Source organism: Urocampus carinirostris, chromosome 5, assembly GCF_059441175.1.
Source record: "Urocampus carinirostris isolate Australia breed hairy pipefish chromosome 5, RoL_Ucar_1.0, whole genome shotgun sequence".
In the NCBI taxonomy this organism is placed as follows: Eukaryota; Metazoa; Chordata; class Actinopteri; order Syngnathiformes; family Syngnathidae; genus Urocampus; species Urocampus carinirostris.
In genome coordinates, this window is record NC_142353.1 from 35,452,003 (window position 1) to 35,475,908 (window position 23,906).

General features: G+C 39.3%; 1 long non-coding RNA gene across 3 annotated transcripts in view; it reads left to right on the top strand.

Annotated features, from left to right (window-relative positions):
* The window catches only part of LOC148366145 (uncharacterized), a 35,410-nt gene that overhangs the window by 5,770 nt on the left and 5,734 nt on the right, over positions 1-23,906 (top strand). Inside the window, exons 2-3 of one of the 3 annotated variants that reach the window (XR_015850550.1) lie at positions 3,128-3,268; positions 9,148-10,002. This is a non-coding gene — a long non-coding RNA (uncharacterized LOC148366145). Of the gene's footprint in view, positions 1-263; positions 335-3,127; positions 3,269-9,147; positions 10,003-23,906 lie in introns of those variants that run through there. The other 2 variants (XR_015850549.1, XR_015850548.1) reach the window with 2 other exon arrangements.

Genomic DNA, 23,906 nt, shown 5'->3' on the forward strand with positions numbered 1-23,906 from the left:
GCCCTATAATAGTAATGTAATACTGTATTACTTTTATGTACTGTAAGTTAGATATCCTTTGTCAAATGTCTTGCTTTCTTTACACAATTTTTCATCTAATTGTTTATTTGAATAAATATTTTTGATATTTTTCAACTTTAAATTTAGCTTTTTTTTAATATTTCATACATAATAATGCATCCCAACATTCTGAAACTGTAACAAAATTACATCTGTTATGCAATAATTGGAATTATCCAACGTTTCCCCCTCCATCCACACAGGTACTCACACACCCAAAGAATCACATGCCCTAAAATGAAGTACAACACACGACGCAGCACAGAAAAACCATGTAAGGAATTTTTCTTCATATTCTTCATGTATTATAAACATTTTATTTTCATTTTGTATTCAAACGTACCGTATTAATACCTTTTTTATACATAATAATGCATCTTGATGTGCTGAAACTATAGCCAAAAAGTCATAAAATATATGGAAAATCCAACTTTCCCCACCACATCCACACAATCAGAATCACATGCCTTAAGATGATGTAAAACACCCAACAAGGCACAGAGAAACCATGTGAGAATGAAACTTTGTTCTTGCTTGATTTATTCTAAATGTATTTGTTATATTGTTCTCTTTATTTTGTGATTTTTAGCCCTTTTAATTTTTACTTTAATTCACCTTTCTTGTAAAATTCAATTAAATGATGTTTGAAAACTGATTAAATTTCATTCCAAGGCACAGAGAAACCTTGTGAGGAAAAACTGTTTTTATATTTTCTTTTTTTAATTCGGGTATGTATGTATGTATGTATGTATGTATGTATGTATGTATGTATGTATTTATTTATTTTTCTTAAGCGTATTTCAGGACTGTTTTCAGTTATTTCTCTCAAATCGAATTAAACAGTTATATTTTTAGGGCGGTTCTGTAAAAATAGTTTCCTAAAATTTAAAGTGCTGTAGTTGGAGATCAAATAGAATTCTCATGCCTACAGACACAAACACATCAATCAATCCATCCATCCAACCATTATCTGCACCACTTATCCTCAGTAGGGTCGAGGGGGTGCTGGAGCCCACCCCAGCCATCCTCGAGCAGTGGGCACGGGACACCCTGAACCGGTTGCCAGCCAGTCGCAGGGCACACAAAGACGGACAACTCACTCGCTCATTTACACTTAGGGACAATTTGCACCGGACAATCGACCTGACATGCATGTTTTTGGAATGTGGGAGGAAACCGGAGTGCCCAGAGGAAACCCACGCAAGCACGGGGAGAACATGCAAACTCCACACAGGAAGGTTCGATGTCATGACCTCAGAACTGTGCCGCACACGCGCTAACCACTGCGTCACTATGCTGCCCACACAAACACAGATAGAACTGAATCCCTATTTTTATTGATATCAACGTTGTGAAACATTGTATGCAACAAGATTAGAGAGGACACTCCAGGGTCAACATGTAATAAAGACTTTAAAGAGAAAAATAAGAGAAAACAACGAAAGACTGCCAGGATAATAAGGCTTAAATATTTACAACGTAATCCTAAGAGACTAGCTTAAGAAATAATAATAGTGAAATGAAAACAAAGAGTATATTGTAACAATGGTGAGATGAAATAAAGTGTTGTTACATTTAGCAGTAAAAACCCAAAACAAATAAGTCACAAGGTATATATTTTCACAGCAACATAGAGCACAAACATATAACACCAGGATTGGGTAGGGTTACTTTAACTGGATTACTTTAATTACTTTTGGATTACCCCAATACCAAATATGCTAATAAAAGACAAAAGAAACTAAATATGAATAAAATGACTAAATTTTGTGCAGGCTTGGGGAGTAACGGAATACATGCAACGGCAAAAATTATGTTGGCAAGGTGTTTGGATTTATTTTCATTTTGTTTCTGTCACATTTTATGTTCGTTTTGCCGGAGATCAAAGAGATCAAAGCCAGGAGAGAAAGCTTACCACGTGTTGTGAGTCATAATTTTATTCATATTTAGTTTCTTTTGTCTTTTATCAGCATATTTGGTATTGGAGTAATCCAAAAGTAATTGAAAGTAATCCAGTTAAAGTAACCCTACCCAACCCTGGTCACAAGGTATATATTTTCACAGCAACATAGAGTACAAACATATAACACATGCATACACACAGACAGTGGTTGTCTGCAGGTGTGCCCAAACGGTGCAAAAAGGTACGGCCCTCATTTATTTGGAGATGAGCCACAAATGGTGGCGAGGCGTTTGTTGTTGTCGTTTCGAATGACCGCCATGTGCATTGTGGTGCACTTGTATTTTATGACCCCGGGGGCAGACGGCCAAGTGGATGTTTGCACATGTGGAAAAGAGAAAAAAAAAAAGCCAACCGAGCCACAGTTCAATGCGAACGTGTCCACAGAGGTCCCTCCTTGCTCATTAAAATGAGAAACAAATGCAAAAATAATGCTGAACTCTCAATCCACTGATGATTAATATGTTGCGATATCAAAAGTGTGGCTGACTGTATTACTCGCCATTTCAGTGTTCATTTTACCTCTGAAAAGTGATGGGTCCCGGGGACTCGCATGCTCAAAAATCTATGGGTCCCAACAGAGATCTATGGGTCCCCAAAATTGAGTGTTATCGAGGTTGAAATCGTAAATCTGCGACAAATATATAATATAAATCTATATATTCATTCAGTTTTGATCATCAAATTATTAATTCATTTTCTGCATCAAATTATTGTTGGTAATATACCGATTAAAGGGATAATGACAAACCTGTCTTTTTTTATTTTCTCCTTTTATACTTCCTTTTTTCTTAACTTCTTTATACAACATAATTCGTAATATCAATCATCAAAGCAATTGAGCAGTATGAGAGCCGGTTCTTTTTAATGAGTTGAGCCAAAAAAGCCGGTTCTCTAAAAAAAGGACTTCCTTTCACTACACAAAGAGATCTCTTTGGCCGAGATCGGCGTGCAGATGAAAACTCGAACCGCGGGCAAACGAGAACACTGCCATTATATTTGATTGTACTTGCTATACGTCATTGTACTATTTGGTGATGTTTGAGAGGTGTGTGATTTTTACATCTTCATCTGAATTCAACGCTGTCTTTTTTTCCCAACCTTCAGGTCATGGCACAGGAAAAGCATTTGACCTGACAATTGATCTTAATGCAGCATAGCGTGGCTGTGACGCATCTGCTCGGATCCATCATGAGGGACTCTTGTCCGGTGATCAGCGTTCAAAGCGTGGCATCCCAGCCTATTGCAGTAAGTGGAGATAAATCATTGGTCACAACATGTCTCAAAGGTGATAGCTCTCACACTTTCTCATGAAGTCAAAATAAAAATACAGTACTTATGCGAGAAAAAATCAAAAATGAAAGACGATTTTGGAAAATGTCACCCAATAAAAATCATTATTTGTGTTTTTCAAAGCAAGACATTTTATTGACAGAGTGTTGCTTATTTCAAGGATTAATTTGACAATTGTACTACAATTTATAGTGCGTTTTCTCTAGTTACATCTGAAATATCATTTTTAAACTCAGCAATATTATCTTAAATTTCCATTTTTCTTACCTTAATATTTAAAATATTTTAAAAAAGATACTGAAAAGTATCTGGTTCTAAGTTAGGATTATTATATACTATTTGTATATAATCACACATATAAAAATGTATATATTTTACTGAGGAGAAAAATCATCCTGTTTAATAAGAAAAAACAACTTTAAAATAAAATAAAAAATATCCACTTAAGGTAAGAAAAATGTTCTGCCTATGCAGTAAGATTTTTTTTTCTGTGTTGCAAACATTTGTGTTTTTACTAATGCTGTAAATCAGTGTTTTCCAACGTTTTCTGAGCCAAGGCACACTTTTCTCATTCAAAATATCGAGGAAATGTTTGAAAATTATTTTGATAAAAAATGTTTTTATAATTTTCATTTTATTTTTAAAGCTTAAAGTGAAATTTTAAAGGTTTTCTTATAGTTTGTGGTCACCGTGCCTCAGGAAAAAATACAGCGGAATCATTTTGGTTAATAATTTTGCTGAATTGTGGGATTTTATTACATAGTTAACCTTTTTTTCAAGTTTTACTATAATATTATTTTGTTCAGAAATACATAGAAAGAGCAAAAATAGTTTTCAGTTTTTTTTATAAAAACGTAAAATAACAAAATATTGATTGACCAATTTTTTCTATACATGCAGATCATTTTATTTCATTTTTTTTGCCATCATAAAATTGGACAATTTCCAGCGGCACACTAGACAAGTTATCATGGCACACTAGTGTTCCCCGGCACACTGGTTGAAAAACACTGCTGTAAATAACAATCGCTATTAATATATACAACAAAAAAGGTGTTTCCCTGAAACAAGCGTTTTGTGTAGATTTTTTTTATTTTGAAGAATGTTGATTATTTTCTCTGTGATTTGGCCAAAAATTATATTGATATTGTATTGACCTATTGTTTTTGTGGTAATTTATTGATCAAAAAGCCCTTTTGTTGATCAATGTTTTAAAAGGTGAATTTTGTTCTAAATAATAATAATACTGGGTAATAATGATAATATTAATAGTAATGATAGCAATGCTAATAAATATACTATTTTTAGGTCTAACAAATATAACTTTTAGCAAGCAAATTGTAAATATCCATCTACTTGTGATTTTTTAAATTATAATTATCTGACAATTGTCACAAATTGCCATTATTTCTATCTTTTATATCTAAACTAGAAAGTAGAGTGGCAATGTTGTATAGTATTTTTCTACAGGATGATTGCGTGTTTTGATACCAAGTACATGTATAGGTGACAGCTTTTGTCACATTTAATTCATAAAACTTTTTTTTTCTCAAAAACGAATATTTTTTGTTGTCTTTTTCATTAACCTTCCTTCGATCACGTCTCTTCATGCCTGATTAATTTAAAATGATCAGAAAAATCTAACAAAGATCTCAACCAGATTAGTGACCTTTCTCTTCCAATTAAATAATGGCATCATCTGTGGAAGTTGGGAAGAACAGACATTTTAAGGAGAATGTCTTCCGAAAAATTATACAGAAGGTACCTGAAAATTTAAAAAAAACTTAATTCAAATTTACCGTATTTGTACTTTATATTTCGTACATCTTTATCAGTAATCTTCCTTAGGTCACGTTCCTTCACGTCGTATTTTTTTAAATATGATCATAAAAAGATCCCCACTTTACTCTTTACTCTCCTTTCTATTACGATTAAATCATGTCATCCGCTGTGGATGTTGAAAATAAAGTAATATATTTTAAGGAGAAGGACTTCAGAAGAACAGTACATCCCACAAGGCCCGAACGGACAGAATGATGGATAGGTTCTTCCCCAAAGCTATCAACACACTAAACCACAGTTTTGGAACACAGTTTTAGGTGCAATATAATTGTTCTAAGTGCAATATCCTGGTTTGAAGTGCATTATTCCAGTTTAAAGTCCAATATCCTGGTTGTGTATATATATATATTTTTTTATTTAGGTTGAACACTTTATATTAGAGGAGAATAATTTATATTTTTCTATGTAATGTTTTTTCTACTTTACCAACTGGAGTGCAACCCCAGTTTCTTGGTTGCAACACAATGCTATTAAAAAGTAATTCCGATTCTGATTCAGCCGGTCGCTAAAAAACGGTCTTACTGTAAGAGCATAACAAAGCATGTGCACATTGTTACTTCTGACCACTTGCATACCATCGCTGCACTAATTCAACAAGGAGCTGAAGACAAAACACATTTTGTCCTGGAACATGCTCGACGGCAAACACATGACTGGCAGATGGAGCCGTCGTACCTTTTTATTTTATTCTTTTACGCCCTTTCTCTGCGGACGAGCAGAAGATGAAGCGGTCTTAACGGATCACAGATGCCGGATGCGCCACAGCGCAGGCAGGTATCCACTGTGACAAGTTTAAACCACATGCGCTTTTAAAGGAAAGCTGGAAACTCAAACAGCCTTTAAAAAAAAAGAAATCACAGAGCACTCGTCTGTTTTACGCCATTTGGTCTCATTCCAAGCAGAGACACAACTCAATTGTGGGTCGAAGCACTTGTTTGGAGGACACCTTTTGCGATTGGGGCAAGACGGTCACGACATATCTAGCAGATGGTGACCAGAAATCTTGTTAGTTGAAGGAAGAATGTGCAAAAGCTCAGTTCTGGAATTGTCTTATTTGTATTATTGTCTGACCAGGGTCCTTTCTTCAGTTTTTTATTTGCAAATTGTGCATTTGTAATTGAGCCCTGAGAGTTTTTTAAAACACAGGCTGCCCTACCTACAAAGGAGATATGTTGTGGACGATCGTTCGTAAGTTTAATTTGTTCGTAAGTTGCTTCAGTGCTATATTTTGTATGGAACGTATGTTTTAAGTGTATATACGTATGTTTAAGGTTTATATACGTATGTTTAAGGCTTGTATGAGAAACCTGTATTGTTTTGCACTGAAAAATAAACATTTCATAAATTAATATGCTCTATAAAGATAAATAAAGTTGAGTTAAACTTACTTTTGGGAGATGAGCTTCAAGAGGTCATCCTCCGTGGTAGAGAGTGGACCAAAAAAAGCGATCCAACCATTTTCTCAACAGCATCAAGCTTACATATTCCACTTTCATTTCAAATGAAACGGCTCGCTTCTCCTTTACACTTTACACAGACATATTGAATGGATGCACGAGATATTAAACAAATAAAATGTCTAAGTTCTTGGCGCACTGGAGATACAGTATAGTATGTTTACACACAAATTAGGAAGAGGAAGCCAGATTTCTTCTTTGGGGTGGATGCTGGGTGAGCTCTCACAGCGCAACATGCAGTTAGCGGCGGAAAGAAGCTCTTCAGTACTGTCCTCTTCTCAGAAAAAGGTGCACACAATACAAAATCTAACTTACAGCAATGTCCAGATATTTTTCGACTCCCTGAAAAAAGTCGAATGGTTGTAAGTAGGGGAGCGTCTCCGTGCAGAAAATAAAATATAATTTGCTTTATCACAATTATTATTCATGTTATTGTTTTTAAGTATTGAAATTTTCTAGTGTGCAAAAAACAAGCAATACATTTTTAGGAACTGCAAAGAAGAAAAAAAAAGATTCCTAAAAAGCCAATGTAGATATTTATTTATTTATTTTTGATTTTATGGGTAATACCCTTTAATTGCCTCACCCTTTAATTAACTCCTACTGACGGCTTTATACGTGAAACATATATTTTTTTTCTTTAACTGGGCTTTACATGACTTAAGGGAGAAAGTACTACCACACCAATCTAGGATTAATGAATTTAAATGTTGAAAATGTCCAACAATAGTGGAAATGCCAATGTGATTGTCACTTGTAAATTCAAAATTGCTTACTTTAACCAATAACTGGTATAAAAATCTCAAAAACTAACCAAAAACTAGTTTGAAAATTGAAAAAATGAAAAGCTGCGATACAGTTAATCTGTTATAATAAAAGCAAATATCAGCATGGGAATGATAATTATTCTTAAATCTACTATTACCCTCTAACACTACCCCAACATACTGTTGCATACACTTAAATTATCCCTAAATTCTAACTTCCTAATATGTCTACATAGAAGTTACTACCAAATTGATCAAAATGCACTTTACAAAGTGCTCTATAAAATTTACTAGAATTATCTCAAATCTGTAAATGCTTGTTAAATGTATCCCTGAGATGTGTTATATACATGGTTAATTACTCATTTAAGATATGAACATTATAATAAAACTACATGCTGGTAAACAATAATTACTAATGGAGATGTACATTTTGTTTGAAAAAAGGTGAAATTTACTCAAGATAATATGATTAAATTTATGTTTTTCATTCACCAAGCTCATACACCACACATCTGTCATAAGCAATATAGCATGATACCTTTTCGGGATTGTCATCAGGTCAGACCTCAAGTCTTTGAGTGTCCTCATAATTGCAATAGCTAATATAAAGCCATTTTGGTGGTATTACATTTAAAAAAGTGTGTTTGTACGCATGTTTGAAATCTTTGAAATTGCTTGAATATTAATGTTGTGTTTTCAAGGATTAAATAAATTTTGGGTGAAGTGCTTTTAAATTGTTGAAACTGTTTCTCAACAAATCTACTTCAAAATTATGTCAACACTGCTCTTTGGTGCCTTTGCATTTCTTCTTCCCTTGTGATTACGGCAGATGGCATTAGTTTGTTTGACATTGTCCTGTGAAGCGCCATCGCCCCCTAAAGATCGCGCCTAAGAGGACGGGTACATGCTACACTTAAACAGGGTATTAGGATATGTGTAATAGTGCAAGGATTATGTATCAATTATGGATATTTATTATGGGCCGTGCAAAAAACAAAGGTAGTGTTTCCTACTTGAAAATTGTGATTGGGAAAAACTGCAACTGAAAACCCAAGCTACATTTTACTGTCATTTTTACCCAACACCTGTATTGGGAGAGATTTTTTCTGAAAAACAAATACATTTGCGGTTCACTCACTCTCTAAAATACTTCCTGATAAATGCACACGCAAGATCAAAAATCGCATATGTGAATCACAGATATAGTTGTGGCTCTGCAAAATAGGTGATTCTCGCCAAATTTCTCATTTTAATGGTATTGGAGAAAACTGGTTAGGATAGTCGTTTAAAAGTGCTTGAATTTTGCCTAGTAAAAAGTGTTCGAACCCTAATGTGTTATTTCCACTCAAAGTCAGCAAATAATGTGTTTATGTTAAGGGACTATTACATTTTTGTGGCTAGGGCTATGGTTATAGTTATTGTTGCAGCTAAAGCCTTTAACTTTTACACCAACTCACAAATAATATCTCTGCGCCACTTATGGTTGCGGTTAGTGTTAATGTTACATCATAAAGCATTCACTTGAACACATTAATGATAACCTTCCGTTAGCATCAAGGCCCTGCAGGTTGCAGTAAAACCTGTGAAGTGTCTATAATTACTTCAAGTGACGTTTAGATGTCTCATTTGCGGTTGCATTAAAAACGTCTCTTCACATGCCGGGGATTAGCTCCCAAATTGTTGCAGATTTCCTGTCGAGAGCCTGGAGGATGCGACGCACATGCTACTTTAAATCAACATGTGCGCTCTTGTGTTCTCCCGACAGTCCATATTTCTCTCGGGCGGAGGATAGCGGCGACCGGGACGATAATACTAAACAGCACGCTTTAACAATGAATGGCAGAACACCTGCAGCACAGGCAACTACAAAGGCGGGTTTCCTCCCGACTACGCTTCCTCTCTTCCTCCTGCCTGACCCTTTTCGCTCCATCTTGGAAAAAGATCTCGGGCGGACGAGTCGGAGAAATTCGTTGGCGGTCCCGCGGGAACACCCGGCAACGGGAGGAGTCCTGAGGAGCACCTGCGCCGTAAATCTAGCTGGGTCTTCCCTTTCATGGGGAATAACAAATGGCGGGTCTTGGAAGGACAAATCTAAGGTGACTGCGGCAGATGAGCCGTAAAGTGTGTGACCTTGAGTGCGGTGCACGTCCGGATCAGAACACATGAGTTCAGATGCCACGTTAGGTTGCTACATGTTGAGGTTATAACGGGGTGAAGAGCTTCTGAAAATTTTTAGTACATTTACAGGTATTAAAATGCAAGAGGTGGTTACTTCCATCTCCCTCTACGCTTGTGAGACATTGACTCTCACAGCAAAACTGGAAAAGAAAATCCAGGCCTTGGAGATGCAATTCAACAGGAAACTTCTAGGTATCCGCTACATACGAAACTGTGTGCTACTGTTGGACGCTACGAAGAACTATTGTCATCTGTGCGCAGATGGTAACTCCCGTGGCATGGTCATGTCACAAGATCATCAGGACTGGTCAACATTATTCTACAGGGCAAAGTCCAAAGGGGGCAGAAGGAGAGGAAGACAAAAACTAGGCCGACAGCATCAATGGATGGAATAGTGCTAACTTTGCCATGACCCAAACGCAGGATAGAAACCAACAGTAGTGGAGAAATCTGTCCAGAGTTGTGTCCTCAGTGGTGCCCTGACAACCCCGGCGGTTTTAAGGATCCGTGAAATTTGAATATTTAAAATCCGCGAAATAAACAAAACTGTACATTTGTTTAAAGTTGCAATGTACAAGTCATCGTTTTGCTCTGCTCCTCTTACGGACTTTAAGAAACATTAGTCATTGAAATTCCTTGATTTTGGACATTATATACTGACATGTTTTGCTACATTAATACAAACGTTGCCCTACCTATGAACGGCATATGTTCCGGACGATCGTTCGTAAGTTGAATTTGCTTGTAAGTTTCTTGAGTGCTATACTTTGTATGTTTAAGGTTTGTAAAAGTAACCTGTATTGTTTTGTGCTAAAAGATAAACATTTTATAAAATATGCTCTATAAAGATAAATAAAGTGAAGTTTAACTTGCTTTTAGAAGACGAGCTTCAAGAGTTAGGCAAAAGAAAGCGATCCAACCATTTTCTCAACCGCATCTAGCTTTCTTATTCCACTTTAATTTCAAAAGAAACGGCTCGCCTCTTCTTTACACCTTACAGCAACCATCAAGCCTCTAGAAATTATTTCAGTATTTTAAAAAAATCACCAATAAATGGCAGAAGTGGCTTCGATCAGATCTTTTTCCACACATTGAGGGAGCCCCCACTTCTTTGTGTTGCTTCCTGTATCCAGAAAATGAGAGTGTGTAGACGGCACAGAGAAGCAGGGTGGTGGCAAAAGCAAAGATTTAAGTACAGACATTTAACCCTTCAAAGTTTTTTTTATTTCTTTAAAAAAATGTCATAGTCCCTTTGTTATCGTCGTAGCAGAAAGGGATGAGATTTACCTGCACGTCCGCGATCACCATGGTGACCAAAATCATCTCATCACGACACTAGAAACATCGGGCGCTAAAAAGTTCTTGCAAATTTCATTCCTCATCCATGGATAAGTTCTGTGTTTGCAATAAAACATTATTTTGCAAGCAAAATACCCTTGTGTTTATGGAAATAATTGTTTAGATATTAAAGGAATCACAAATGCAAAAAAAGCACTGACGTTCTGCCGAAAATGCATTCTTTTCTCAAAAGTCGTTTATCTTTTAGATCAGATGGTGTAATACTGGCCTATAGTTTGCAATAGTTTGTTATCTGTGCAGCCCTCTGAGACTCCTTGTTATTGATGGCTTTAGAAATAAACATGACCTGGCTTGACTTGATAAGATTTCTTGGAAACGAGTATCATCAAGAAACCTAGCAATGTTCAACTGTTGTTTACTAAACAATGGTTAAGGCTAGAAACATACTTTTCTGATGAAATTGAATTCTACAAGTAATCCCAAGAGCAAAGAAGTAAATCGCAGGTTCGAGACCGTTCTCCACTCGGGCCCCGGTGCTGTGGAATGCTCTTCCTCCTGAGATTCGATCTGCAACCTCAGTCAAACTGTTTAAATCTCGGCTTAAAACAGACTTCTATTCTATAACTTATGAATGACCTATATTTCATGTTGATGTAACCGCGTTGTACGTGTCCCACCAAAGATCCACATTCACGCTGGACTGGATGATGAGGTTTTTATTATTACAGTTTCTGCAAATGGATGAGTCACAACATTAGCTTTTTCTGCTGGGTTTGATCTCTTTGATCTCTTTGTAGTACTCTGGTTAAACTGACAACAAAGCATATCAAAGAGCTGTCTTTTCACTTTACAGAAAATACATTTTAGAATATCACAATACATTTATAAATCTTTGCATTTTAACAAGATACTTTTAACAAGAGATCGTATAGTGGATTTTTAACGTTTACAATGAATTCAACATGTTTTTCTTTACTCTGAATTTTAACCAACATCATCCTTTTTTAATGTATATGAAAAAATAGGAATAAAAACAATAATGAGTATAAAAATGGGTACAATTTACCTGCAAATGGATGAGTCACAACATTAGCTTTTTCTGCTGGGTTTGATCTCTTTGATCTCTACAAGGGGAATTAATATTTAGTAAAACAGAAACAAAACGAAAATAAATCAAAACAGCTTGACAATATCAATCACATTACTATGCATGGTGAGAGATTTGTCAGCTGGGGTTATAATGTTTAAAATTAACTTATTTTGTGGAGCACCAAAAGATATGTCTTACCTTTGTAGTACTCTGGTTAAACTGACAAAACCCCGCCTCCTGGTCACATGTTAGAAGCCAAAACCAAACCCCACCCCATACCAGCAGATGGCACTGTTGGACTCAGCATTGCAGGACATTTACCAAAAACTATACACATATTTTAGCAGGAATTTCAATAAAATAAAAGTTATTATTACACCCGTTACATACACCCCCCTGAAATTCTGCTAAATATGGGAGTGCTACACTAAAAAGAAAAAAAATCACATGCCAAAAAGGCAAATACTGATGAAAAAAGAGGACACGAAAACTGGTACAGTATTACAAGGAACAAACTGAAGTGCATGTCAGTTCTAAAACTCTCCCAAAAAGGAGTGTGAAAAGAAAGGAGGCGAGCAAACTCCTAACTAAGCACAGACTCAAAGATGCCTGTTACATCTCTGAAATATCAAACATTGTTCCTGTAGTTGTAAGTGCTCACATAGGCACAATTCTTGTTTCTTACTCAAGCTTTGTTACTCAAACTGAAAGTGCATCTCTACTGAACTTAAACTAGGAACTTGCAGATATTGCGGACAGATGATTGTCACCTACCACATGGTCATTCATCTGACAAATAAGACGACTAGGAGGCCTGATGGACTGGCGGACCCTAAGACCATAACGGTTAGGTTGAGCACAAATAACCTGAGCTTGAAGGTCTGGGGCAGTCAAGTCTAAACAGTCAGTATCAGGGGAGTCTGCGTCCAGATGGTCAGTGTTCAATGGGGTCTCGTCTGGGAGACCCATACCCAAAGGGATCATGTTTTCAGAGCACTGTGATGGGCTTTCCGTACTGTCACTTGAAGTATGGTCAACATCTTGTTCGGGGATGTGCTGACTTCCTCGACTGGATGTATCATCTGTGAGAGAGTCGGACTGGGCATCAGATCTGCTGTCTAGTGAGTTATCCTTCACTTCTGGATGAACTTGCTCTTCACCTGCCTGTATCACCCAGTTTACTGTACGGACATCACTGTCTTCAACCGCGTCAGGTAAATCAGGGCATACATCACTTCCATGCATAGCAGCGTCAGACTCTGAGTGTTCAGATTCGCTGGCCAGATCATCCTCACAGGGCAAGAAGCTAACAGAGAGCAGCAAATTCCTGTGAACTACCTTCTCTTTGCCCGTCAGACAATCCTTGACTCTGTAGACATTGAGATCAGGCTTGACTGATATGACTTCATACGGGGTTGACTCCCACTTGTCTGCAACTTTGCGTTTCCCCGGGACACCTCTGTTGGCGATCAACACCCGGTCTCCCACGACGAGAGGTGATCCTTTGGCCCTACGGTTGTACAGCTTGGCATGACGAGTCTGTTCTCTGAGAGTATTCCTCTGTACAATCTGAGCAGCTTCATGTAGATCTTTCTTCAGATGGCGTACAAAGTCAGAGTAGCTGACAACAGCATCATTGGTATTAGCATGTTGAAACATGACATCGACAGGGAGACGAGGGATCCTACCAAACACTAGGTAAAACGGTGCAAACCCTGTTGTCTCATGCTCTGTGCAGTTATAGCAGAATGTGAGCTGCTGCAGCATTTGTGGCCACTTTGCTTTGGGCTGAGGGGGAAGGGTTCTGATCATATCTCCCAATGTTCGGTTGAATCGTTCTGCGATGCCATTTCCCATGGGGTGGTACGGAGTGGTATGGGATTTCTGCACCCCTGCCATCTCTAGAAGCTCTTTGATCAGTTTGCTCTCAAAATTAGCTCCCTGATCAGAGTGGATACGCCGTGGGAAACCATAGACAAGGAAGAAATCCTGCCACAGACGGCGAGCAACTTGTTTGGCGGTTTGATTTCTGCAAGGGAAGGCGTGCGCCATCTTGGAGAAATGATCAGTTACGACCAGGACATCTACAGACTTGTTCTCTTGCTCAGCAGTCCAAAAGTCTATACAGACCAACTCCATAGGCTCAGAGGTGACTATGTTCTTGAGTGGTGCACGGTTGTGTGGTTCCGGTGTTTTCCCTACTACACAGCGCTGACAGGATTTGACATAATTCACAACATCACGTTCCATGCCATTCCAGAAGAATCGTTGCCGCACCAGAGACAAAGTACGGTTCTGGCCTTGGTGACCTGCTGAGTCATGTAAACCTTGAAGGACTTTCTGTTTCAATGAATCAGGCACCACAAACTGGAAGATTTTCTTGGCCATTTGAGGATCTTTCCTTATTTTGTAGAGCATGCCATTCTGTATGGTGAGTCTGCTCCAATGCTTCAGTAGTTTCATCACACTAGGCGACTCGACAGCTCTCTCACGCCTGGTAGGTCTCTTGTGTCTATGCACAAAGTACATGGTCCTGCTTATTGTGTTGTCCTGTTCTTGTAAACCAGCAAGCTGACTCTGTGGGAGTGCCGTTGACTGATCTCCCTTCTGCAGAAGATTGAAGTTGGCGTCTGTTCCCATCACTTGACCCACGCCACCAGTGGACTGAGCACTGAAGACAGCAGCAACCTCTTCTGATGTCACAGAACCATTGGAGCCTGATGGATTAGCCCTTTTTACTGACTCGTCTGATGTCCCAGCACTCTCGTCTACAACAGCGTGACAATTGTTGGATACTCTGAACACCTCTTGCACAGTACTGTTGTTCACCCTGTTGACTTGGTCCAAGAGCGAAGTATAGGGCTCGGTAACAAGGCGATGACCCACACATGACCGTACAAATGGCTCACGGCTCAGAGCGTCGGCTACGATGTTCTTTGGTCCAGGAATGTACTTCAGGTCAAAATTGTATGCAGCTAGCTTCGCTACCCACCGCTGTTCACACGCATCAAGTCTTGGTTTGGTCAAAATGTATGTAAGTGGGTTATTGTCGGTCCACGTGGTAAAGTGTCTTCCTTTCAACCAATGGCTGAATTTATCACATACCGCCCATTTCAAGGCAAGAAATTCGAGCCTGTGTGCAGGGTAGTTGAGCTGGGAGCGAGAGAGCGTCTTACTTGCAAAGGCGACTGGTCTGGCTACTTTTCCACCAGGTGGCAGCTGTGACAGGACTGCTCCAATCCCATCAAAGGATGCGTCGACAGCCAGAATAAACGGCGCATCAAAATCTGGGTGGGCCAGAGTGACACCTGTCACAAGGTCGTGCTTCAGTGTTTCAAAGGCGTTCTGGCATGCATCGGACCAATCTGCAGGCGTCAGCTTCACTTGACCTTTCTTGCGGGCTCTCTTGCGCTTATGCTTGTCACCAGATTCAGATGTGAGCCTGAACAGAGGTTTTGCCTTCGCAGAACATGCTTCAATGAAGCTTTGGAAATACATCACCATGCCTAGAAAAGATCTGATTTTACTAGGGCATGGCGTCTTGCCATCCGACTCCATTAGATCAGTGACTTGTACGTCATTTATCGCTCTCACTTTCTCGGGGTCAGTCCGAATTCCATCCTCACTGATGACATGCCCAAGAAATTTCACAGTCCGTCTGAGGAAAAAACACTTTTTGGGTGCGAGCTTGAGGTTGTGTTCCTTAAGGCGAGTAAACACCATCTGCAGGCGTTGGAGTGCAACTTCCTCTGTGGGGGCAAACACCATCAGATCGTCGAGGTAACATAATAGGCTCATGAAATTCTGATCACCAAATATTGACATCATCATCCTCATAAATGTTGCTGGGCTGTTGCAAAGTCCCTGAGGGAGCCGGTTGTACTCGTGAAGGCCGAATGGTGAGGAGAATGCCGTGTACTTTTTGTCGTCAGGGTGCAAGGGGACATTGTAGTAGCCTGACGTCAGATCCATTGTGGAGAAAAAGGCATTTCCCCCAAGTGCGGCCAAAGCATCAGCTTGATGCGGTAGTGGGTAGGCATCCTTTATGGTTCTTGCATTAAGCCTTCTGAAATCAGTACATACCCTTAGTTCTCCATTCCGCTTCCATATGAGAACAAGCGCAGATGCATAGTCGCTAGTCGACTTCTGAATAATTCCTTTCTCTTCCATCTCGTTCAGAGTCGTCCTCAGTTTTTCATACTGACTTGGTGGTATACGTCTGTAGGGTAGACGGAACGGCTTATCATCAACAAGGTGGATACGATGTACAAACTCTTTGGCCTCTCCACAGTCCATCTTATGGCGAGAAAAGATTGACTCGAATTGTTCGATGATATGAAGGAGCTTGTCTTTACACTGCAGCGAAACCTCACATGACTTCAGGTCAATGTCTTGCAGTCCCAGAGCTTCCAATGCACGCATCATGTCCTCTTCTGACCTGGGTCGGACCTCTTTGCTCTGTACACTCTGCACGTTGCACTTGACCTCCTCTGCATTGGGCAGGTCTTCCGCTGCGATACAAGGAGACACATCTGCAATTTTCCTGTTTCTTCTCAGCACCACAACTCTGTCCGTGGGATTAAAGACTTTAACAGGCACCCATCCATCTCCCCAGAGTGGAGTAACAACTCGTCCGACAAGGACTTGTCTGGGCGCAGCCTTTGATTGGGTTGGCTCAACGACCACTGTGCTGCCCACAGACGTCCCGGCCAACTCAGATAACTTGCCCCAAATAACGTACTCGGTCCGTGGATTCAGCGTCACGCAACTCTTGATTTTTACTGTCCCTACTTTGTCTGGAATGCAGTCACCTCTCCATCTCTCTGTGTTAGAAAGCATTGACAGGAATTGACTGTGGTTATCGGACAGACCGTTGTCAGGAGTGGAAACTAATCTCCAGTAGCCATCAGTACTTTTCAATTGAGTCAAAATATATTTGATGGCATTGCTGCCAAGGATCATCTGTTCGGTCTGGCCTGGCACAACCATTACTGGTATTATCATTTGGCACCCGTAAACTGTGACGTGAATGTCGTACATATCTCTGGGAGAAACTTGGTGTCCACCGCAGCCTACAATGACATAATCATCGGCCGTGTAACTCATCATATCAGGGAATTGCTGCAGGAGGGACTTAGCCGTGTCCTCACTTACTGTACAAGCCATCGACCCGCTGTCCAACAGCGCTCTGAAAGTGGGGCCTTCTTGCACAAGTACAGGTGTGTAAAACAGTTCGTCAGTCTCCGCTATTCTCTGAAACCCCTGAAAGATCAGCTTCTTCGATGGAGGTATCTTGTTGCTATACAACTCATAAATTGATTTATTGTCTTGCATGTCAGGCTTCACATTAGTGGTGGGAGGTTTACTCAGTTGATCTGCACTGTTCTCCCCTAAGCGCAGATCAGTTAGTTTCCCTGAGGCAGCGGGACAACTTTCGTCACTGGACAATCACGTCGAGAATGCCCTGGGGCATGGCAGTGAAAGCAAAGGTTTTTGTCTCGGCAATGAGAGAGAGCACTGTGTTCGACTTCTTTGCAAATGATACATGGCTTGGCAGTGAAACCATTTATTCTGGCTCCAGGTCGCCTGGTTGGAGCTCCCCCTCTCTCTTGAAACTGGTTCGAAGTAACACGTATCAGAACTTTCTCCAACATACTAATAACGTCCGTTAGAGAGACATACTGTGGGCTCGAAGTCTGAGGTGGCTCGTGCACGAGGATTGGACCATGGTTCACCTCAGCTTTGTGTACGGCAATTTCCGCTCTATTCGCAGGTTGTTGTAGGGAATCTGCTTTGTAGCTCTTCTCAGCGTGGTATTCATTCAGCACCTCTAGTACCTCACATGCTGACCACTTTTCGATGGTTTTTGATCTGTAAGTGAGTGCCAGTTCCTTGCATGGGCAGTTCCGAATAAACATGCGAGTAACCTCTATTTCAGGGTTGTCAAATGTTTTGCCCTGCTCACTCAAGCACTCAGAGGCAAGGTCAGCTGCTCTGTTTAGTCTCAGCCAGTAGTCATAGGGGTCTTCCTGGTCTTTGGGCAAAGTTGAATAAAAGTCAGCTAAAGGGACAGCAGAGTACTTGGTACAGCTAAAGTATTTCCTGAGAAGACTATAAATCATGTCAGGGCGGGTATAGACGTCTATATTACTGTTTCTAATGCTAAACCTAACTACATCTTTAGCTTTTCCTCTCAAATGTATAAGGATTTCCTCTGCTTGCTCTTCAAGTCTCACATCACTCCTTTTTATAAATGTCCTCATTAGATCTTCCCACTCATGTATTGTTATTGAGTCTGAGCCATCCCCAATAAATGACGGCGGTTCCTTAACCTTTCTCTGCGTTACCACCTGACTCAATCTGTTTGCTTCATCTTGTGTGGCAGCAGCGTTAGGTGCTACTATATTACGTGACTGTATATTTGTGAATATGCTATCAGCCAATTTATGTCCTATCTCCTGAATAATATTTGTCATCTGATCAGCTACACCCTCAGAAACGTCACTTGTGCTCTGAGTAAACATGTTTCAAAGATGTAAATAAGTCAAAATCGCCTGCGTAACACGTCACTGTATAGCAGTTTTAAATACTGTGAGCTGATGGCTTTATGAAATGATGTGGCAGGTAGGACAGTCCTCGGTTCGGAGAGCTTGATAGAAGTCACGGGTCACGGCACCAATGTAACCGCGTTGTACGTGTCCCACCAAAGATCCACATTCACGCTGGACTGGATGATGAGGTTTTTATTATTACAGTTTCTGCAAATGGATGAGTCACAACATTAGCTTTTTCTGCTGGGTTTGATCTCTTTGATCTCTTTGTAGTACTCTGGTTAAACTGACAACAAAGCATATCAAAGAGCTGTCTTTTCACTTTACAGAAAATACATTTTAGAATATCACAATACATTTATAAATCTTTGCATTTTAACAAGATACTTTTAACAAGAGATCGTATAGTGGATTTTTAACGTTTACAATGAATTCAACATGTTTTTCTTTACTCTGAATTTTAACCAACATCATCCTTTTTTAATGTATATGAAAAAATAGGAATAAAAACAATAATGAGTATAAAAATGGGTACAATTTACCTGCAAATGGATGAGTCACAACATTAGCTTTTTCTGCTGGGTTTGATCTCTTTGATCTCTACAAGGGGAATTAATATTTAGTAAAACAGAAACAAAACGAAAATAAATCAAAACAGCTTGACAATATCAATCACATTACTATGCATGGTGAGAGATTTGTCAGCTGGGGTTATAATGTTTAAAATTAACTTATTTTGTGGAGCACCAAAAGATATGTCTTACCTTTGTAGTACTCTGGTTAAACTGACAAAACCCCGCCTCCTGGTCACATGTTAGAAGCCAAAACCAAACCCCACCCCATACCAGCAGATGGCACTGTTGGACTCAGCATTGCAGGACATTTACCAAAAACTATACACATATTTTAGCAGGAATTTCAATAAAATAAAAGTTATTATTACACCCGTTACATTGAGAAAATCGGTGTATTATTTGTTATTGCATCATACGTTGCAGCCTGGTCATCCTGGAAGGGGATTACCTCATGTGCAGTCCCTTCTCAAGGTTTCTTCATTTTCTTCATGCTGACGTTTTTGAGTTTTTCCTTGCCCTCATGTAGGTTTTAGATCAGGGGTTCGTGTCATAATGTTTTCCAATAATCTATGGTCTGTGCAGCCCTTTGAGACCTCTTGTGATTAAGGGCCTCACAAATAAACATGACTTGAAAGATGAGGGTTAAGGCTTTCATTTCACTTCATTTTTATTTCCTTTGCCTATATAGCTACAGAACTACATTTTCTCTAGGCCTTCAAAGATGATACAAAATGATAAAAATTGGCTCTTCCCATTTGAGGGAAAAGCTTGTCATTGAATGCATTAATTCCCAGACCAACTGCTCACCCTGTTGCCGAAAGGCGATCGCTTCAACGCTAAGCGTCCCTGCAACAAGTCAATCCACGCACTGAGTAACCATTAGTCGCCTAAAACCCTACTGTACTGTTTCCCACTCGCCCCCGCTCGCTCCTTTGTGCTCGGATCACCGCAAACCTCAAAGGGCCCGGATTTTACAGCCGGACCAATCCCCTCTAAAATCATGACACCACTTTAAAGAAATGCTCGCTAAACAAACACTACTTAAACACGCTGAGCCAGACGACGATTGCCCACGCTCTCTCATAGGGATTGGCTAATCTCTGAAACACGGGCCTGTGACTAATGGCGGAATTTAGCAAGAAATCGGCTCCGGTTTCACTCGGGCGCTTATCGACCTCAGCGAGGCGGATAGCCTGGGCCCCGTGATGAATGAGCGACGGGATCATGTCGTCTTTCAATGTCGTTTTTGTGCGGGTGTTAATGAAACGTGTCAGAGAGGCATGTAACAAGCCCTTTTTCGCGAACGATGACAACAATAACAAAAAAAATAAACGGGATAAGCCTTCCTTTTGAGAGTCACGGAGCGTGTTTTGTTATTTTTGCAGGGCGAGGTGGTGCGTCCGTAGGAAAGTGGCTTATGTCGGGGGCGTGCGCCAACCTGTTGGGTCCTGGTTTATTTTGCTGGGAAAACAAGGGATCAATCAGGCTCAGTGCAGGCATCAACGGAACAATGCTTGGGTGAATTGGTGCATGTTGCTCAATACAACCAAATGTCTATATCTGTCATCCTTCTATTTTATTTGATTTTTTATTTTTTATTTTACAGTATTATTTGTTAATGCAACATCCATTGTAGCCTGGTCATCCTCATGTGCGATCCCTTTCTCCAGGTTTCATTTTCCTCATGTTGAGTTTTTTGAGTTTTTCCTCATGGAGGTTTTAGATCAGGGGATGGTGTCATAATAGTCTGTGGTTTGCAATAGTATGTGATCTGTGCAGCCCTTTGAGACTCCTTGTGATTAAAGGCATCACAAATAAACATGAATTGACTTGACTTGACTTAATTTTACGCTGGGGAGGGAGCATTTTTGGGCACAACACCGGTAATTTGTATAACCAAGTTAAATTGGCTGAACAAAAATGGCACCAAAAAGGAAAATTACATTTGCTGATCACAAGCTTCATATAGTGAAAAATACAGCAAAAAACGGTAATCGAGCAGCAGAAAGGAAGTTTGAAGTTAGTGGGAAACTTTTAAAGGGCCGGGTAATAAGTGGAGGTACTTTTATTTTAAATTGCCTTTCAAGATGACAAGTTTGTTTTGGGTGTTGGATTTGATCAAATACATTTCCACCGAAAATTCAACTTATACTCCAAGTGCGACTTATATATATTTCCCCTTCTAAATTATGCATTTTTTGGCTGGAGAAACTTATACTCGAAAAATACGGAGACAGAATTTGCAGTAGTGACGTGTATGAGATTATATAGGGTACCGATAATTGCCAGACTACAGAGTGCACCCGATTATAAGCCGCACCCAGTACATTTATAAAGGGAAAAGCATTTTGTACATACATAAGGCACCTAAATACAAGTCACAAGTGCCCACATTGAAATAGCTAAAATGAAAGACAGTAAACGGGAACAGTTTCCAAGGTTTTAATACGTTCCTGAACTTTTGGAATAATGTCTGTTCGTGGCTGTAACACGGCAGCAACACCGCTACAACACAGTGCTCTTCCAGTAATTTTTACAAGCTCCCTCTGGACATATTGTTAACCTGATGCAAAAATGGTTCATTGATTTATTTTTAGATTATTTGTTTTAAGCACGGGAGTTAGGGGTACTAAATTATTCATATTTTTATTAACGTTTCAATTATCAGATTATTAATATTCTAAATTCCATTATTTAACTGTTGCCTTGCAATAACGGCCTTAAGTACTTGGTTGTACGATATAATTTTGAAATTCAATATTTTTCCATTAATGTTTTCTTCAAATTCATCAGACGTTGTTTTGGCCTTTATTGCATGTAACATGTTTGAATTAATTTCTCACTCATAAGCGATTGTTTCGACAAGCTCAATATGTGTTATCAATACTAAGTGTTTGGTGATTTGATAAATAAGACTAGTAAAGTGCAACCGTTGATCTCGAAATGTGACAGTTTATAGCCTTTTTTTGAAAACCATTTATTGTCAGCAGGGCCGTTTTCGCATGAGGTTAACTATTATATTCCACTTGTCTCAGTCCTCCATATATTTCAACATATTCAACTTGTCTTGTTCTTACCTTTTCATTTCAAAATCTATAAATTGGCTGAAACAATCCACAAATTGGGGTGGCTCATGGTCCAAGAAATACAGTTATAATAGTATTCTTCGTCACTTGGTACATAGTTCTTCAAATGACGTCATTTTGCCATTTAGGACTTTGCTTAATGCTACAGATGCACATAACCATAACTCAAGCGTTTTATGACCCCGGGATTGCCAAGTCTCTTGCCCACATCAGAATAAGCCGCAAAATTGTAGGGGAATATATAAAACAATAAGTTTTAATTGTCTCTGATTATGTGATTATGATAATCAAGCACATATGGGCTGTTTGCAACAGTGTCTAGCGAAAGTATTCCCGTCACCCCCCAGCCACCCCCCTTCCCCTAAGATCTTTTGTCGTTTTTCCACATTTCAAATTGAAAGCTAAAACATTGACAAGGAATCAACAATATGTGGGACACAATCGTGACGTGGAAACAAATTGTTTTAACATTATATTAAATTACATTGAAAAGCTGATGTTGCAAAAATATTGACCCCCTGTACTTTCAGCTCAGCCAACAGACTCCAGAAGTTCCCTGAGGACTTCTGAATGATTCAATGTCACCCTAAATGACTAACAATGACAGAGTGCAACTGTATGTCATTAAGTCTCAGTTTAAATGCACCTGCTCTGTGATGGAGAAAGACAGCTTTGAACACCACAGAACATGCCAAGCTGGTTCAAGATAAAGCTGTGGAGAAGTTCAAAACAGGGATAAAAGAACGTTTCTCAACATTCAAACATCTACAAGAGCATTGTGCGAGCAGTAAAATAAAAATAGAGAGAGCATAAAGCCACTGCAAACCTACCAAGAACTGGCAGTCTACTTAAACCTTCTGCAACCAAGAGGCCCTATTAATTAGACTGGATGACCTGCAGGCATACACAGTTGAGGTGGGACAATATGTGCATAAGAAACATTTTAATTGGATTCTAAAAGAGTGACAAGAAGAAAGCCCTTTCTGAGAGAATACTGTACCCAAAGAAGCCAGATGGGAGACAAAGATATACTTGTCAACCTCCACGGCTCCATGCCCGTACAAACGGTCGTATTTTCCCTTACAAAATACAAAATAATCTTACACCATATTTTTTTTTTTTCGGAATGATGCATGATGGGAAATCCCCAGGCGGCAGACGCATGCGCACAGTAGCATCAAACCGCTCGCTTTGTTTGCAACGAAAAAAAACATACTGAGATAGAGGCTACAACGGCGAACTCATTAGACTTGATTGAATTGCCGTTTCATGATAGTCGGTGTTTACCGGATGGTACCCATAATTGACAAATTTGCGTTTTTCAGTAAAGACTTTCTTGTACGTCGTACACGTCTTAAAATGCATAATAATCGTAATTTGTACGGCAAAAACGTACAGGTTGACAGGTATGCAAAGATAATATGCAAAACTAGGTGCCCCAGTCAGATGAGAACAAAATTTAAAGTTTTGGGCTCATTGCAAAGCATTACGTTACAAACTTTCATTTGTTAGCACGATATGATATGTTAAATACATTTGGTTTATTTTCACCATTGTGTCTCATATGTTGTTGAGTCTTAGAAAATAGTTTGTGGTGTTTATCTTTGTTTGAAGCCTGAAATATGGCAAAATTTCAAAGAGTTCTTGGGGGCCAAACTTTCGCAAAACACTGTACCTGCAACTTAAACGTCAAGTCAAGTCATATGTATTTGTGACGCCCTTAATCACAAAATGTTTTAAAGGAT